At 59.1% G+C, this 16,841-nt stretch overlaps 9 non-coding genes across 9 annotated transcripts; 3 read left to right on the forward strand and 6 right to left on the reverse strand.

Annotated features, from left to right (window-relative positions):
- Window positions 1–8,694: 8,694 nt before the first annotated feature.
- TRNAE-CUC (transfer RNA glutamic acid (anticodon CUC)) lies at window positions 8,695–8,766 on the reverse strand. The gene has a single exon. It is a non-coding gene; the product is annotated as a tRNA-Glu (tRNA).
- A 408-nt stretch (window positions 8,767–9,174) lies between these two features.
- On the forward strand, window positions 9,175–9,285 carry TRNAL-CAA (transfer RNA leucine (anticodon CAA)). The gene is made up of 2 exons: window positions 9,175–9,212; window positions 9,240–9,285. It is a non-coding gene; the product is annotated as a tRNA-Leu (tRNA).
- Window positions 9,286–9,435: 150 nt separating this feature from the next.
- TRNAE-UUC (transfer RNA glutamic acid (anticodon UUC)) lies at window positions 9,436–9,507 on the reverse strand. Its single transcript has one exon. It is a non-coding gene; the product is annotated as a tRNA-Glu (tRNA).
- A 2,321-nt stretch (window positions 9,508–11,828) lies between these two features.
- On the reverse strand, window positions 11,829–11,900 carry TRNAE-CUC (transfer RNA glutamic acid (anticodon CUC)). The gene has a single exon. It is a non-coding gene; the product is annotated as a tRNA-Glu (tRNA).
- A 408-nt stretch (window positions 11,901–12,308) lies between these two features.
- TRNAL-CAA (transfer RNA leucine (anticodon CAA)) lies at window positions 12,309–12,419 on the forward strand. The gene is made up of 2 exons: window positions 12,309–12,346; window positions 12,374–12,419. It is a non-coding gene; the product is annotated as a tRNA-Leu (tRNA).
- Window positions 12,420–12,569: 150 nt separating this feature from the next.
- Window positions 12,570–12,641, reverse strand: TRNAE-UUC (transfer RNA glutamic acid (anticodon UUC)). Its single transcript has one exon. It is a non-coding gene; the product is annotated as a tRNA-Glu (tRNA).
- Window positions 12,642–14,973: 2,332 nt separating this feature from the next.
- TRNAE-CUC (transfer RNA glutamic acid (anticodon CUC)) lies at window positions 14,974–15,045 on the reverse strand. Its single transcript has one exon. It is a non-coding gene; the product is annotated as a tRNA-Glu (tRNA).
- Window positions 15,046–15,453: 408 nt separating this feature from the next.
- Window positions 15,454–15,564, forward strand: TRNAL-CAA (transfer RNA leucine (anticodon CAA)). The gene is made up of 2 exons: window positions 15,454–15,491; window positions 15,519–15,564. It is a non-coding gene; the product is annotated as a tRNA-Leu (tRNA).
- Window positions 15,565–15,714: 150 nt separating this feature from the next.
- Window positions 15,715–15,786, reverse strand: TRNAE-UUC (transfer RNA glutamic acid (anticodon UUC)). The gene has a single exon. It is a non-coding gene; the product is annotated as a tRNA-Glu (tRNA).
- Between the last annotated feature and the right edge of the window lie 1,055 nt (window positions 15,787–16,841).

A 16,841-nucleotide genomic window follows, 5' to 3' on the forward strand; every position in this document is an offset into this window, starting at 1 on the left:
CAAGACCTGACTAGTTTGAGATCTGCATGCACTAGGCCATCTTCATGGATGTTGTCACCTAGGTGGCCTCTCACATTGCATCCTAGAACACCATTGTGGCCAACACTCACTCTAGAGAAATGGGTTGTCATTACTGGCTTGAAGCTAGTCATCCCTTCCAGTCTCTGCTATGTTGCCAACCAGTTTGGTGTGGGCAGGTCCATGGCCAGAGATGCCACCTGGGAGGTTGCCCTGGTCATCCAGAACATCCTGGTGAATCGATTTCTTTGCCTTGTCAACCTGCATGAGGTTGTTTCTGGCTTTTAACCATGGGCTTCCCCAACCACATGGGAGCCCTGGTTAACACCCACATCCCCATTGCCCAGCCATTCCTCAACCAGTAGGGCTACTTCTCAGTTGTCCTGCATGCTGTTATCAACAATCAGGGCCCCTTCATCCACATCTTTGCTGGCTGGGTAGGCAGCACCAACAGTGCCTGTGTCTTCCACAGATCCCCACTCCTGAACCTGATGGGGAGCAGATGCTATGTGCCCAGGCTCCCCAATTTCATACTTGATGATGTCATCATTGGTGACCTGGCTTAGCCCCACCTAGCCCTGGATGATGAAGCCCTGTGGAGGACAGCTGGATGACTGGAAGGAGCATTTCAACTATTGCCCGAGCAGGTGCTGCATAGCAGTGGAGTGCACCTTTGGCTGCCTCGGGGTGTGCTGGCAGGCACTCAATGTACATCTTGAGGCGGATGAAGAGAACCTGATACATCTGATCATTGCTGTGTTGTGTCCTCCTCAACATCTACGAAACCAGGGGGGAGGTATTCCCTAAATCCTGGGCAGAGGAGATGCAGCACGCTGACCAGGCTTGTCAGTGCATGCACACATGGTGTAGAAATGGGGCAGAAAGTGAGCCCTCCAACAATATTCTGACCACAGTTAGGGCAGTTCCCAGCAGGGCTGGAGGGCCCATGAGCATAGGGTACCAGTGAGATTCAGAATGGAGCCCAGGGAAAGGCCTGAAAGGGCTTGAGCCTGCAGAAGGGGCATATGTTATTAGAGGAAGCAGCGCCATGGGTGAGTAAGGGCTGACAGCCAAAGATTGACTCAGAGAGTTGAGGGGTCTGGCAGCCCAGGAGAGGGGGCACATGAGAGACGGAGGGTGTGGCTGTCAATGGACTGGTTGAGGGAGATACCAAGGGGGTGAGGCACAGAGCAGGACTGTATGTGTGCAGGGAGAACATCAATAAAGATGACACCTTCGTGGTTTGGGGCATGGTGTAGGGCCAGGTCGGAGCCATGCAATTAGCTGGTAAGGTGCAGAGCACAAACACCAGCTCCTCAGTCAGTTAAAACTAGGGAAGCCTCCCACATCTGAACTAACCATTTTATATCAAGGCAAGGTGGGCAAGAAGGGAAGCCTGCCCATGAATCGGGGTAAAAGGATTTTTTTTTGGCCTCCAGGGACTTCATGGGCCACCCGGACATGGCAGTCTGTTACAAGCTATGCATCTAGGCTACAAACTTACTTGTGTCTCCAAGAGGTAGAACGCATCATGATGCAAAGGAAATGTGGGGAACTGGACCAGTATGGTTAAGGAAATGTTTAGGAGCTGGCCAAAGAAAAACCTGAAGAAGGATGGACCAGGGTTTCTGAAGACAACAGAGTCATCAGGGATGGGGAGGCATAGCACACCACAGGTGATGGGTGACTCATGGCATAGTGTTTGAAAGGGTCAAATGGGGAGGAAGAAAACCAAATAATGATTGAGCCTTTCTACCTCCTTCCCTGGTGGCAGGATGAGTGGGAAACCATCTGCCCCATCTCTCAGAGCCAACCCACCCCATGGCCCTGGAGTTAAGTCCTAAAGCTTCAACAGCAGTGCAAGTCACATGTGCATCGTGACATCCAGCATCTTGCACCTTTCAGGCAACCTGCAGGGTTGAAGACAGCAGCTCTCTTCTTCCCTTTTCTCTTCATATCTGGAGGCAGAGACATGCAGCTGATGCAGCTGCTGGTATTGTGACAGATGAAATCACTGGGGTAAGGAACGGGTTCAACAAGGAAAGTGGTGGAACCAAGGGAGGGGGAAGGGGGGAATGAGTAGTAAAGGCACAGGGGCAGGAGGGAGTTGTGGGGTTGGGGGGCAGGGGGTGAGGCTGAGGGATGGGTAAATGCTGCATGAGCCATATCAGAAAAGTCTTCAGTGGTCTAAAATTTTCAACTTTCAGAAAGAGTGGCGCGAGCAGGGACCCAGTGCTGCCTGGGAGGATATGTATGGGGTTGACATGGTGCCTGTAAGTCCCCATTCCAATGCATGGGGTTGACCTGGTGCCAGAAAGTCCCCAGAGGCTTCACTGGTGTTGACATGCAGGTTGACATTGTCCCCTGGATGCCCCCATAGGAATGGATTGGGTTGACCTGGTGCCTGAAAGTCCCCTTAGGAATGCATGGGGTTCAACTGGTCCCTGGTGTCTCGGCCGGGTAGAGCCGACTGAGGGAAATGCTGGTTAATTAAACAAACGTCAGGCGGGCTGGTGGATGGAGAGGCGAGACAGCGTATTGGTTGCAAAAAATAGTTTTTACTTACACCTCTGGTGGCCGCGACGCAGGTTGTAAAGGCTGCTTACATAGTTGCAACGAGTTGCTTCAACTGGCAAGAAACCGGGCCAGTGAGTCCACAGATGAACCGGGCATGCAGGGGAAGGGTACGTCGGGGATAAGTGCTCGGTGATGGGGAGGAATAATCGGTAGTTGATCAGGCTACCGATTCGCTCTGCCACGAGTCAGGAAAGTCACTCTGCAGCGTGCTCAAAGTCCTCCGACTTGGGCGGAAGTCGCGCATGTCGGGGCCGAGCGGCAGTCTGAGGCTATGGCCAGTAGCCCGGACTGCAAGGTTGGGTATTTTCCACGATGGGGTAGAGTTAGGCACGGAAGCGTATTGGTTGTAAAAGAAAACTTTGCTTACACCGCCGATGGTCGCAGTGCAGGAAGATAACTTGCTTGTGTGCGGGCCGGGAGCGGTCAGAGGGGTTCGGGGGCACGCGGCGGCGTGGGGCTGTGGCCAGCAGCCCCGGCATGTGGGCTGGGGAAAGGCGGCACGACGGACTAGAATTAGGCACAGACACTTAGCGGTTGATTTTAAAGATTATTTTACTTACACCGTAGATGGTCGCGGTGCAGGCAGGAAAGCTTTGTTTAAGTTGCGGTTACAAACAAAAACAACACGAACAATCACGTGGAGTTCGCTAGGCTCCACGGAAACAGAGCTCCGGATGCCCTCGACAAGCGCGCCACAAAAACCAGAAAACTCGTAGATACGTCTTAAAAAGGTTAGCGCTCGAAGACGGGAAGAGGTGGGTGGTGGATCAGGCCGCCAAACTCCTCTGAGTCTCACACAGGGTCTCTATTACCCTGCCGTGTCCCCAGAGTCCCCACGAGATGGATGTGGAGTCCTCTTCAACTTGGGCGGAAACCGCTCAAGCCTCTTATACGGCTAGCAGGCCAATCGCTAGCCGCCACGTGGGAATAATTTAGAACTAGCCAATAGCGGGGAACAAATTTACATACGAGTGGCGGGAACTCCTTTGCACCGTGCATTTCTCTTGCAACTTGAGAAATGCACCTTGCAAAGAAAGCTCCTAGTGGCGGGAATAATTCCACAGTGCCGAAGCACACACACAATCATACCCTTGGGTCATGACAGCTTGAATTACAGTTGGAAAATACACAGGGATGAGATCTCTTTGCGAACTGCACAGAACCAAACTGAGATGAGTTGTCAAAGCACGACTTCACAAGTGCTGAACACAGGGGTACGTCACTATATATATATATATATATATATATATATATATATATATATAACACCATGATGACGGGGAGCAGGCTGATCAGGCCCCTAAGTTCTCCTCTAAGACACACGGAGTTTGCTAGGCTCCACAGCGCGCTTAGAGTTCTCCATGAGATGGTTGTGGAGTCCTTCACTTGGGCGGAAACTGCTCTAACCCTTTATACGGCTAGCGAGCCAATTGCCAGCTACCACATAGGAATAATTTAGAACTGACCAATAGTGGGACACTAATTTGCATACGAATGGTGGGAACTCTTTTGCACCAGGGATTTCTCTGCAGCTGAGAAATCCACCGTGCAAAGAAAGCTCCATGTGGTGGGAAAATTTCACTGTGCCGAGGCACTAAAAATCATTGGGTTATGACATGCCCCCTTGCCGATGGCACAGCTGGAATTTAGACCGCATACACGCCATACGGGTCGTTACGAGCTCTCTTGGTTGGTTTGTAAGCTAAACGGTTAAACACAAACTCAGACAACAAAATAAGTTCATCCTCTAAGGACCGAATCAAATAATAGCCGGCACCAACACACAGACACATAATTATATTCATACAAAGAAATTCGACTATCAGGGTTTCAGTAGGTGTCATGGCGAAGTCTCAAGTCAAGCACTCGCTTCTTTAATGATGCTCTCTTTCTCTCTCTCGGGACTTCCTCCCGCCACGCACTCTGAGTCCTGGACCTGTAAAAGAAAATCCTCAAAACGATAAATTAGCCTATATTACAATATTTACATGGAACCGTGCGCGATAGGACAGTCAGCTAGATCTGCCGCCACTTTCCGCTTTTCTCACAGCACACAACACAGGCACTCGGGCACGGCTCCGCTTTGGACGATTTTTCCTCTCGCACGCTCGCGGATACAACCGACGCGGAAGTAGATGACAAACACCGCGGGGTTTTATCCACGTTCAGCAAGATGAAAATGCTGATGACATCGTCAAGGAATCGTCATCTGGCTTCTCTGAATACTGAAAACCCAGGTCATAGGCCAGTTGCCATTGGCCGGCGTCTCCCAGGATTCGGAGCTGTCGTTCGGTGAGCCCAGAACAGTTTATGAGGAATCCAAACATGATTCGCTCCTCGTGTGTTCTCTGCGGCAACGGCTGATAATCAGATTCACTATGGCTTGCGCTCTGAGCTTCGATCGGGTATGTAGTAGATCGATGCTCCCAGTCGCTAGATGTTCTCAACTTCATAAGGATGCGCAGTTGCGAAAGCTGACGTAAAAGGTTGCTTGCAGGTTGACCAACCATTGGGTTGAGGAAAATCTGGAGGACGACGGTGTTCTTTCCTCCATAGACCTCAACACAGGCTCTTACGCTGTCCAGCTTTATTGGAACAGTCCCAGGATTTCACAGGTAGCGGTGAGGCCATGGCCCTCTCTGCTGGGATGGTGTTAGTCCCAGTACAGATGCTCTGGGGTTCCAGGAGCAGTACGAGATCCCGATTATGACCAGCAAAAGTTGCTCCGCGCTGGCTCTCTCCGGCCGGCCGTTGTGCCATGTGTGAGATTCCTGACTGACTTGTCCTACGGCAAGCGCCAGAAGCAGAATGGGCCAATGAGCGTTGAACGTCACTGTATTGATGTCGGTGGCATGCCCTCTACTCCACGAGGCCCGCTGGATCAGGAAACTTGCTTCTTCCAAGTCCAACAAGTTGGACCCGAACTCCACAACTAGGCGTCCCAACCACACGGCCAGGGTCTCTTCGGACTTGATCTTTGACTCCTCGTACAGCTCCTGCAACTCAGTCCAATGACGAGCACGACAGGTGATGGCACAAGCTGCACTCGGTGGATCAGTTGCCTGACAGGTGGGTGTCACAGGACGAACTGCTGCTAGAGCCGTTACTGCTTCTGGTAGGAGGGGTGGATGCCCTCCTCTGCTCAATGCTCCCTCCCCGCGGCAAGAAGGCGGGGCCGCCATAAGGGGCGTCACTTCAGTGGGCGGGACTGCTGGATGGGTTCTCACTTGTTCTTCTGAAGCTCCGCCCATCTTTTCCAGCTCCTTCGCATGGCTCCCTTCTTGCTTGGCGCCATCTTGAAATGGCGTCTCAGGATCCTTTCTCACAGCCGCATCTCCAGCTGCCTGAATGGTTGTGAGCAGCCGGGCTTTTAAACTTGCATTTTCCTGCATTAAAACTGTCACAGTACGGACCATTACACTCAACATGTTCCCCTTATCGTACCTTGGGGCTGCCCCTTCAGCTGCGGCGCGTCCCTCTGTCTCCAAACTCTCACGGAGATCGGACAGGAGCTCGTGGCTCCTCAATCTGGACAACACTGCCTGGGGACTGAATTGGTCTTCTGTCTCCTGCACATATCACAGGCAGCAGGTATACTCTGGATCAAAGGTCGAATCCACTGCGCCCGCCGGTTTCACTCGGGCGGAGGATACGGTGACCCCTTCCTCTCGGGATCTGAACAGGACCCACTCTCCACCCATCACACACCCCAAAGCTCCGGGGTGAAGATGTGCTTCCCTCTCTTCTCCCTTCAGTGAAAAGTAGCCGCTGATGAGCCTTTCACCCATTCCGCCTGCCTGATGATAAGCGATATGTGCCTCTAGTTCTTTGGCGTCTGTTATTTGCCGTTTCCCACTGCACACTGTTAGTTTCTCGCTAACTCGTACTCCATCATGTCTTCCCTGTATCCTGTCCGTGATGCCATGTCGGGGCTGAGCGGCGGTCTGAGGCTATGGCCAGTAGCCCAGACCGCAAAGTCGGGTATTTTCCACGATGGGGTAGAGTTAGGCACGGAAGCGTATTGGTTGTAAAAGAAAACTTTACTTACACCGCCGATGGTCGCAGTGCAGGAAGATAACTTGCTTGAATTACAGTTGCAAAATAAACAGGGATGAGATCTCATTGCGAACCGCACCGAACCGAACTGAGATGAGTCGTTGAAGCACGACTTCACAAGCGCTGAACACGGGGGTACGTCACTATATATATATATATATATATATAACACCATGATGATGGGGAGCAGGCTGATCAGGCCCCTAAGTTCTCCTCTAAGACACACACGGAGTTTGCTAGGCTCCACAGCGCGCTTAGAGTTCTCCACGAGATGGTAGTGGAGTCCTTCACTTGGGTGGAAAGTGCTATAACCCTTTATACGGCTAGCGAGCTAATTGCCAGCTGCCACATAGGAATAATTTAGAACTGACCAATAGTGGGACACTAATCTGCATACGATTGCTGGGAACTCTTTTGCACTGGGGATTATCTCTGCAGATGAGAAATCCACCGTGCAAAGAAAGCTCCATGTGGTGGGAAAATTTCACTGTGCCGAGGCACTAAAAATCATTGGGTTATGACATGCCCCCTTGCCGATGGCACAGCTGGAATTTAGACCGCATACACGCCATACGGGTCGTTACGAGCTCTCTTGGTTGGTTTGTAAGCTAAACGGTTAAACACAAACTCAGACAACAAAATAAGTTCATCCTCTAAGGAACAGGAAGGCGGCAGTCCCCGTAGCCTTGAATGGCATGGACATGGTGCCTGGAAGCCGCTATTGCAATGCATGGGGTTGACCTGGTGTCCGGAACGGGGGTGACATTGTGCCATGAAGCACTCGTTGACTTCCAAGCGGTTGACCTGGGGCCCCAAAGTCCACACAGGCTTGCCTGGCCTTGACTTTGTGCTTGGAAGCCCTCTGAGGCTTGCCTGGGGTTGACCTGGTGCCCAAAATTCCCCTTTGGCTTGCATCGGGTTGACATTGTCCCTGGAAGCCTCCATTGGCATGCATAGGGATGACCTGGTGCCCCAAAGTCCCCTTAGGAATGCATTGGGGTGACCTGGTGTCTGGAATTCCTCCCGCCTGGCTTTCAACTCCCAGGCAAGTACGCCCCTCCCTCCCCGCCCCGGCTTAAGCCTCGGAAAAGTGTCCCCCCACCCCGGCTTCAGCCTCCTTCTCTTGCCGCCCCCCCCGCCACACCTTTTCCCCGGTTCCCCTTGCCCCCAGGCACCTCGGGCCGCCCCGCTGGGCCGGGAAGGCCCACCCAGAGGCCCGCTGCAGGCTCTAGGGTGAAGCAGCAAGCAGGGGCGTGCAGCACAACTCAGAGGCGGCCCCAGGAGCTCCGCACCGTGCTGCTCCAAAGGCTTGCCGGGCGGCCGGCGCTCAGGCAAGGGCAGGGCCAGCTCTGTCCCAAAAGGGCAGGCGGCCTACAGCCCCCACGCATCCCAGGCAGTCTCCCATCCCGGTCCAACCCGAGTCCCGTCCTGTCACACCATAGGCATGAAGGAACAGGAAGGCGGCAGTGCCCGGAGCCTTCAATGGCATGGACAGGGTGCCTGGAAGCCGCCATTGCAATGCATGGGCTTGACATGGTGCCTGTAAGTCCCCATTCCAATGCATGGGGTTGACCTGGTGCCAGAAAGTCCCCAGAGGCTTCCCTGGTGTTGACATGCAGGTTGACATTGTCCCCTGGATGCCCCCATAGGAATGCATGGGGTTCAACTGGTCCCTGGCAGTCCCCATAGGAATGCATGGGGTTGACCTGGGTTTAGGTGTCTCCCATGGGGCACAGATGTGTGGCCAAACCCTGTCGTGGAGCACACCTGAAAGCTGGGGTAATCTCGGCCACCGTCCAGGCCCTGGTTCTTCTCAGGGCTATGTGCCCCTTGGGGCCCACAGACCCTGTTGACCTTGAAGGGTGCTTACCTCCACTGCTCCTTCCTTAGCCAATCATTTCCATTGCTAAAGCTGGCCCACCAGGCAGGGAGGGAAGGTGGGGAATGCCCGCTGTGCTGTGGGCTCCAGGGGCAAAAGAGCCCCGCCCCCGGCCACAAGGGCTTGCGAGAAAGGCCAGGCAGAGCAGGGGAAGAAGACGGGCTTTCCCTGGCCGGGAATCGAACCCGGGCCGCGGCGGTGAGAGCACCGAATCCTAACCACTAGACCACCAGGGAAGGGCCACGGGGCCTCCGCGGGCTGAGCTGGACAACGGGAGTGCCTCTGGGGCACAGGCTGCAACTTGTGGTGGCAAAAGTCAGGGGTCGGGGGCGGCACTTGCCTTACACAGATGGCGGCCAGGGGCGGGCCTTCTGTCAAGGGGCGGGGCTTCAAGCTGGACGGCAGCTGTAGCCCTTCTACTCCAAGACCAGCAGGGAAGGACAGGCCAGCGCTTGGGCTGAGGCCAGGAGCGCTCTCTCTTGCCCTGTGCCATGGGCTCGGGCCTGGCTCTTCCCCTGCACGGGGTGCTGCCACCCGAGGGGGAAAGACTCTGGCGTTCACACCGGCGAGGAGGGGGACTCCAACTACCCGCCTGTGGCATGCAGCACAATCGCAGGCAAGGGGAGGGAGGCAGGGGCATCCTTGCCAGGATGGCTGAGTGGTCTAAAGCGCCAGGCTCAAGGTCACACCCTTCCCTCGTCCTGGGGGGTCCTGGTCTCCCTTTGGAGGCGTGGGTTCAAATCCCACTCCTGGCAGCAGCTTTTGGCACTCAGCGTCAGGCCGGCCTATAGCAGGGCACCAGGAGCTGGCGTCCCAGGGAGGCCAGCAAAAGCTGAGCCTGCCTCCAAGTGGGAGGCCTCCTTCCCTTTCTCCTCCCCTGCGGGCTGGGGATTCAAAAGCCGGCTTTCCCTGGCTGGGAATCGAACCCAGGCCGCGGCGGTGAAAGCGCCAAATCCTAGCCACTAGACCACCAGGGAGGACACGGGGCAGGCAGCCCTGCGCTGCCCTGCCCACCCGCCTGCCTCCATCTTGCCTCCTGCCCTGGCCCCAGGCGCCACCCCCCTGGGGCGCAGGGATTTGCTCAAGGCAGGTCTCCCAAGCCCTCGCTCCAGGGCCAGCAGCCTTCCCTTCCAGCCCTGAGCACGGGGAAAAGCTGGCCCTTCTCCACCGGGAAACAATGCCCCTGCCCACAGCCAGGGCAGGCCCCCAAGAACCTGGAGGCCTGCGCGGGCGGGCCGGCTCTTTGGAGGGGCGAAAGCGGGCTGGCGGGGTGCCACGGGAAGAAGGATGCTACAGGGAGCAGCGGGCCAGAAGGGGGCGCTCCGACCCTGAGCCGCCCACCTCACTGCACCCGACCAAAACCCACACTGCGAGTGTCTGCCCTGGCGTGCTCACATCCGGCCACCCCCTCCCCGGCACCCACTCGCCAGCCCAGGGTGTGCGGAATTCCTCCCGCCTGGGTTTGAACTCCCAGTCAATTACACCCCCCCCCGCTCCCCTCCCCGCCCCGGCTTAAGCCTCGGAAAAGTGTCCCCCCACCCCGGCTTCAGCCTCCTTCTCTTGCCGCCCCCCCCCCACACCATTTCCCCGGTTCCCCTTGCCCCCAGGCACCTCGGGCAGCCCCGCTGGGCCCGCGAGACCCACCCAGAGGCCCGCTGCAGCTTCTACGGTGAAGCAGCAAGCAGGGGCGTGCAGCACAACTCAGAGGTGGCCCCATGAACTCCGCACCGTGCCTTGCCGGGCGGCCCGCACTCAGGCAAGGGCAGGGCCAGCTCTGTCCCAAAAGGGCAGGTGGCCTACAGCCCCCGCACTTCCCAGGCAGTCTGCTATCCAGGTCCAAGCCGAGCCCGGGCCGGCTTAGCTTCCTAGATCGCATGCAATCAGTCCCGTCCCGTCACACCATAGGCATGAAGGAACAGGAAGGCGGCAGTCCCCGTAGCCTTGAATGGCATGGACATGGTGCCTGGAAGCCGCTATTGCAATGCATGGGGTTGACCTGGTGTCCGGAACGGGGGTGACATTGTGCCATGAAGCACTCGTTGACTTCCAAGCGGTTGACCTGGGGCCCCAAAGTCCACACAGGCTTGCCTGGCCTTGACTTTGTGCTTGGAAGCCCTCTGAGGCTTGCCTGGGGTTGACCTGGTGCCCAAAATTCCCCTTTGGCTTGCATCGGGTTGACATTGTCCCTGGAAGCCTCCATTGGCATGCATAGGGATGACCTGGTGCCCCAAAGTCCCCTTAGGAATGCATTGGGGTGACCTGGTGTCTGGAATTCCTCCCGCCTGGCTTTCAACTCCCAGGCAAGTACGCCCCTCCCTCCCCGCCCCGGCTTAAGCCTCGGAAAAGTGTCCCCCCACCCCGGCTTCAGCCTCCTTCTCTTGCCGCCCCCCCCGCCACACCTTTTCCCCGGTTCCCCTTGCCCCCAGGCACCTCGGGCCGCCCCGCTGGGCCGGGAAGGCCCACCCAGAGGCCCGCTGCAGGCTCTAGGGTGAAGCAGCAAGCAGGGGCGTGCAGCACAACTCAGAGGCGGCCCCAGGAGCTCCGCACCGTGCTGCTCCAAAGGCTTGCCGGGCGGCCGGCGCTCAGGCAAGGGCAGGGCCAGCTCTGTCCCAAAAGGGCAGGCGGCCTACAGCCCCCACGCATCCCAGGCAGTCTCCCATCCCGGTCCAACCCGAGTCCCGTCCTGTCACACCATAGGCATGAAGGAACAGGAAGGCGGCAGTGCCCGGAGCCTTCAATGGCATGGACAGGGTGCCTGGAAGCCGCCATTGCAATGCATGGGCTTGACATGGTGCCTGTAAGTCCCCATTCCAATGCATGGGGTTGACCTGGTGCCAGAAAGTCCCCAGAGGCTTCCCTGGTGATGACATGCAGGTTGACATTGTCCCCTGGATGCCCCCATAGGAATGCATGGGGTTCAACTGGTCCCTGGCAGTCCCCATAGGAATGCATGGGGTTGACCTGGGTTTAGGTGTCTCCCATGGGGCACAGATGTGTGGCCAAACCCTGTCGTGGAGCACACCTGAAAGCTGGGGTAATCTCGGCCACCGTCCAGGCCCTGGTTCTTCTCAGGGCTATGTGCCCCTTGGGGCCCACAGACCCTGTTGACCTTGAAGGGTGCTTACCTCCACTGCTCCTTCCTTAGCCAATCATTTCCATTGCTAAAGCTGGCCCACCAGGCAGGGAGGGAAGGTGGGGAATGCCCGCTGTGCTGTGGGCTCCAGGGGCAAAAGAGCCCCGCCCCCGGCCACAAGGGCTTGCGAGAAAGGCCAGGCAGAGCAGGGGAAGAAGACAGGCTTTCCCTGGCCGGGAATCGAACCCGGGCCGCGGCGGTGAGAGCGCCGAATCCTAACCACTAGACCACCAGGGAAGGGCCACAGGGCCTCCGCGGGCTGAGCTGGACAACGGGAGTGCCTCTGGGGCACAGGCTGCAACTTGTGGTGGCAAAAGTCAGGGGTCGGGGGCGGCACTTGCCTTACACAGATGGCGGCCAGGGGCGGGCCTTCTGTCAAGGGGCGGGGCTTCAAGCTGGACGGCAGCTGTAGCCCTTCTACTCCTAGACCAGCAGGGAAGGACAGGCCAGCGCTTGGGCTGAGGCCAGGAGCGCTCTCTCTTGCCCTGTGCCATGGGCTCGGGCCTGGCTCTTCCCCTGCACGGGGTGCTGCCACCCGAGGGGGAAAGACTCTGGCGTTCACACCGGCGAGGAGGGGGACTCCAACTACCCGCCTGTGGCATGCAGCACATTCGCAGGCAAGGGGAGGGAGGCAGGAGCATCCTTGCCAGGATGGCTGAGTGGTCTAAAGCGCCAGGCTCAAGGTCACACCCTTCCCTCGTCCTGGGGGGTCCTGGTCTCCCTTTGGAGGCGTGGGTTCAAATCCCACTCCTGGCAGCAGCTTTTGGCACTCAGCGTCAGGCCGGCCTATAGCAGGGCACCAGGAGCTGGCGTCCCAGGGAGGCCAGCAAAAGCTGAGCCTGCCTCCAAGTGGGAGGCCTCCTTCCCTTTCTCCTCCCCTGCGGGCTGGGGATTCAAAAGCCGGCTTTCCCTGGCTGGGAATCGAACCCAGGCCGCGGCGGTGAAAGCGCCAAATCCTAGCCACTAGACCACCAGGGAGGACACAGGGCAGGCAGCCCTGCCCTGCCCTGCCCTGCCCTGCCCGCCCGCCTGCCTCCATCTTGCCTCCTGCCCTGGCCCCAGGCGCCACCCCCCTGGGGCGCAGGGATTTGCTCAAGGCAGGTCTCCCAAGCCCTCGCTCCAGGGCCAGCAGCCTTCCCTTCCAGCCCTGAGCACGGGGAAAAGCTGGCCCTTCTCCACCGGGAAACAATGCCCCTGCCCACAGCCAGGGCAGGCCCCCAAGGACCTGGAGGCCTGCGCGGGCGGGCCGGCTCTTTGGAGGGGCGAAAGCGGGCTGGCGGGGTGCCACGGGAAGAAGGATGCTACAGGGAGCAGCGGGCCAGAAGGGGGCGCTCCGACCCTGAGCCGCCCACCTCACTGCACCCGACCAAAACCCACACTGCGAGTGTCTGCCCTGGCGTGCTCACATCCGGCCACCCCCTCCCCGGCACCCACTCGCCAGCCCAGGGTGTGCGGAATTCCTCCCGCCTGGGTTTGAACTCCCAGTCAATTACACCCCCCCCCGCTCCCCTCCCCGCCCCGGCTTAAGCCTCGGAAAAGTGTCCCCCCACCCCGGCTTCAGCCTCCTTCTCTTGCCGCCCCCCCCCCCACACCATTTCCCCGGTTCCCCTTGCCCCCAGGCACCTCGGGCAGCCCCGCTGGGCCCGCGAGACCCACCCAGAGGCCCGCTGCAGCTTCTACGGTGAAGCAGCAAGCAGGGGCGTGCAGCACAACTCAGAGGTGGCCCCATGAACTCCGCACCGTGCCTTGCCGGGCGGCCCGCACTCAGGCAAGGGCAGGGCCAGCTCTGTCCCAAAAGGGCAGGTGGCCTACAGCCCCCGCACTTCCCAGGCAGTCTGCTATCCAGGTCCAAGCCGAGCCCGGGCCGGCTTAGCTTCCTAGATCGCATGCAATCAGTCCCGTCCCGTCACACCATAGGCATGAAGGAACAGGAAGGCGGCAGTCCCCGTAGCCTTGAATGGCATGGACATGGTGCCTGGAAGCCGCTATTGCAATGCATGGGGTTGACCTGGTGTCCGGAACGGGGGTGACATTGTGCCATGAAGCACTCGTTGACTTCCAAGCGGTTGACCTGGGGCCCCAAAGTCCACACAGGCTTGCCTGGCCTTGACTTTGTGCTTGGAAGCCCTCTGAGGCTTGCCTGGGGTTGACCTGGTGCCCAAAATTCCCCTTTGGCTTGCATCGGGTTGACATTGTCCCTGGAAGCCTCCATTGGCATGCATAGGGATGACCTGGTGCCCCAAAGTCCCCTTAGGAATGCATTGGGGTGACCTGGTGTCTGGAATTCCTCCCGCCTGGCTTTCAACTCCCAGGCAAGTACGCCCCTCCCTCCCCGCCCCGGCTTAAGCCTCGGAAAAGTGTCCCCCCACCCCGGCTTCAGCCTCCTTCTCTTGCCGCCCCCCCCGCCACACCTTTTCCCCGGTTCCCCTTGCCCCCAGGCACCTCGGGCCGCCCCGCTGGGCCGGGAAGGCCCACCCAGAGGCCCGCTGCAGGCTCTAGGGTGAAGCAGCAAGCAGGGGCGTGCAGCACAACTCAGAGGCGGCCCCAGGAGCTCCGCACCGTGCTGCTCCAAAGGCTTGCCGGGCGGCCGGCGCTCAGGCAAGGGCAGGGCCAGCTCTGTCCCAAAAGGGCAGGCGGCCTACAGCCCCCACGCATCCCAGGCAGTCTCCCATCCCGGTCCAACCCGAGTCCCGTCCTGTCACACCATAGGCATGAAGGAACAGGAAGGCGGCAGTGCCCGGAGCCTTCAATGGCATGGACAGGGTGCCTGGAAGCCGCCATTGCAATGCATGGGCTTGACATGGTGCCTGTAAGTCCCCATTCCAATGCATGGGGTTGACCTGGTGCCAGAAAGTCCCCAGAGGCTTCCCTGGTGTTGACATGCAGGTTGACATTGTCCCCTGGATGCCCCCATAGGAATGCATGGGGTTCAACTGGTCCCTGGCAGTCCCCATAGGAATGCATGGGGTTGACCTGGGTTTAGGTGTCTCCCATGGGGCACAGATGTGTGGCCAAACCCTGTCGTGGAGCACACCTGAAAGCTGGGGTAATCTCGGCCACCGTCCAGGCCCTGGTTCTTCTCAGGGCTATGTGCCCCTTGGGGCCCACAGACCCTGTTGACCTTGAAGGGTGCTTACCTCCACTGCTCCTTCCTTAGCCAATCATTTCCATTGCTAAAGCTGGCCCACCAGGCAGGGAGGGAAGGTGGGGAATGCCCGCTGTGCTGTGGGCTCCAGGGGCAAAAGAGCCCCGCCCCCGGCCACAAGGGCTTGCGAGAAAGGCCAGGCAGACCAGGGGAAGAAGACGGGCTTTCCCTGGCCGGGAATCGAACCCGGGCCGCGGCGGTGAGAGCGCCGAATCCTAACCACTAGACCACCAGGGAAGGGCCACGGGGCCTCCGCGGGCTGAGCTGGACAACGGGAGTGCCTCTGGGGCACAGGCTGCAACTTGTGGTGGCAAAAGTCAGGGGTCGGGGGCGGCACTTGCCTTACACAGATGGCGGCCAGGGGCGGGCCTTCTGTCAAGGGGCGGGGCTTCAAGCTGGACGGCAGCTGTAGCCCTTCTACTCCTAGACCAGCAGGGAAGGACAGGCCAGCGCTTGGGCTGAGGCCAGGAGCGCTCTCTCTTGCCCTGTGCCATGGGCTCGGGCCTGGCTCTTCCCCTGCACGGGGTGCTGCCACCCGAGGGGGAAAGACTCTGGCGTTCACACCGGCGAGGAGGGGGACTCCAACTACCCGCCTGTGGCATGCAGCACAATCGCAGGCAAGGGGAGGGAGGCAGGGGCATCCTTGCCAGGATGGCTGAGTGGTCTAAAGCGCCAGGCTCAAGGTCACACCCTTCCCTCGTCCTGGGGGGTCCTGGTCTCCCTTTGGAGGCGTGGGTTCAAATCCCACTCCTGGCAGCAGCTTTTGGCACTCAGCGTCAGGCCGGCCTATAGCAGGGCACCAGGAGCTGGCGTCCCAGGGAGGCCAGCAAAAGCTGAGCCTGCCTCCAAGTGGGAGGCCTCCTTCCCTTTCTCCTCCCCTGCGGGCTGGGGATTCAAAAGCCGGCTTTCCCTGGCTGGGAATCGAACCCAGGCCGCGGCGGTGAAAGCGCCAAATCCTAGCCACTAGACCACCAGGGAGGACACGGGGCAGGCAGCCCTGCCCTGCCCGCCCGCCTGCCTCCATCTTGCCTCCTGCCCTGGCCCCAGGCGCCACCCCCCTGGGGCGCAGGGATTTGCTCAAGGCAGGTCTCCCAAGCCCTCGCTCCAGGGCCAGCAGCCTTCCCTTCCAGCCCTGAGCACGGGGAAAAGCTGGCCCTTCTCCACCGGGAAACAATGCCCCTGCCCACAGCCAGGGCAGGCCCCCAAGGACCTGGAGGCCTGCGCGGGCGGGCCGGCTCTTTGGAGGGGCGAAAGCGGGCTGGCGGGGTGCCACGGGAAGAAGGATGCTACAGGGAGCAGCGGGCCAGAAGGGGGCGCTCCGACCCTGAGCCGCCCACCTCACTGCACCCGACCAAAACCCACACTGCGAGTGTCTGCCCTGGCGTGCTCACATCCGGCCGCCCCCCCCCACACCATTTCCCCGGTTCCCCTTGCCCCCAGGCACCTCAGGCAGCCCCGCTGGGCCCGCGAGACCCACCCAGAGGCCCGCTGCAGCTTCTACGGTGAAGCAGCAAGCAGGGGCGTGCAGCACAACTCAGAGGTGGCCCCATGAACTCCGCACCGTGCCTTGCCGGGCGGCCCGCACTCAGGCAAGGGCAGGGCCAGCTCTGTCCCAAAAGGGCAGGTGGCCTACAGCCCCCGCACTTCCCAGGCAGTCTGCTATCCAGGTCCAAGCCGAGCCCGGGCCGGCTTAGCTTCCTAGATCGCATGCAATCAGTCCCGTCCCGTCACACCATAGGCATGAAGGAACAGGAAGGCGGCAGTCCCCGTAGCCTTGAATGGCATGGACATGGTGCCTGGAAGCCGCTATTGCAATGCATGGGGTTGACCTGGTGTCCGGAACGGGGGTGACATTGTGCCATGAAGCACTCGTTGACTTCCAAGCGGTTGACCTGGGGCCCCAAAGTCCACACAAGCTTGCCTGGCCTTGACTTTGTGCTTGGAAGCCCTCTGAGGCTTGCCTGGGGTTGACCTGGTGCCCAAAATTCCCCTTTGGCTTGCATCGGGTTGACATTGTCCCTGGAAGCCTCCAT

This window comes from Alligator mississippiensis, chromosome 15 (genome assembly GCF_030867095.1).
Source record: "Alligator mississippiensis isolate rAllMis1 chromosome 15, rAllMis1, whole genome shotgun sequence".
NCBI lineage: Eukaryota > Metazoa > Chordata > Crocodylia > Alligatoridae > Alligator > Alligator mississippiensis.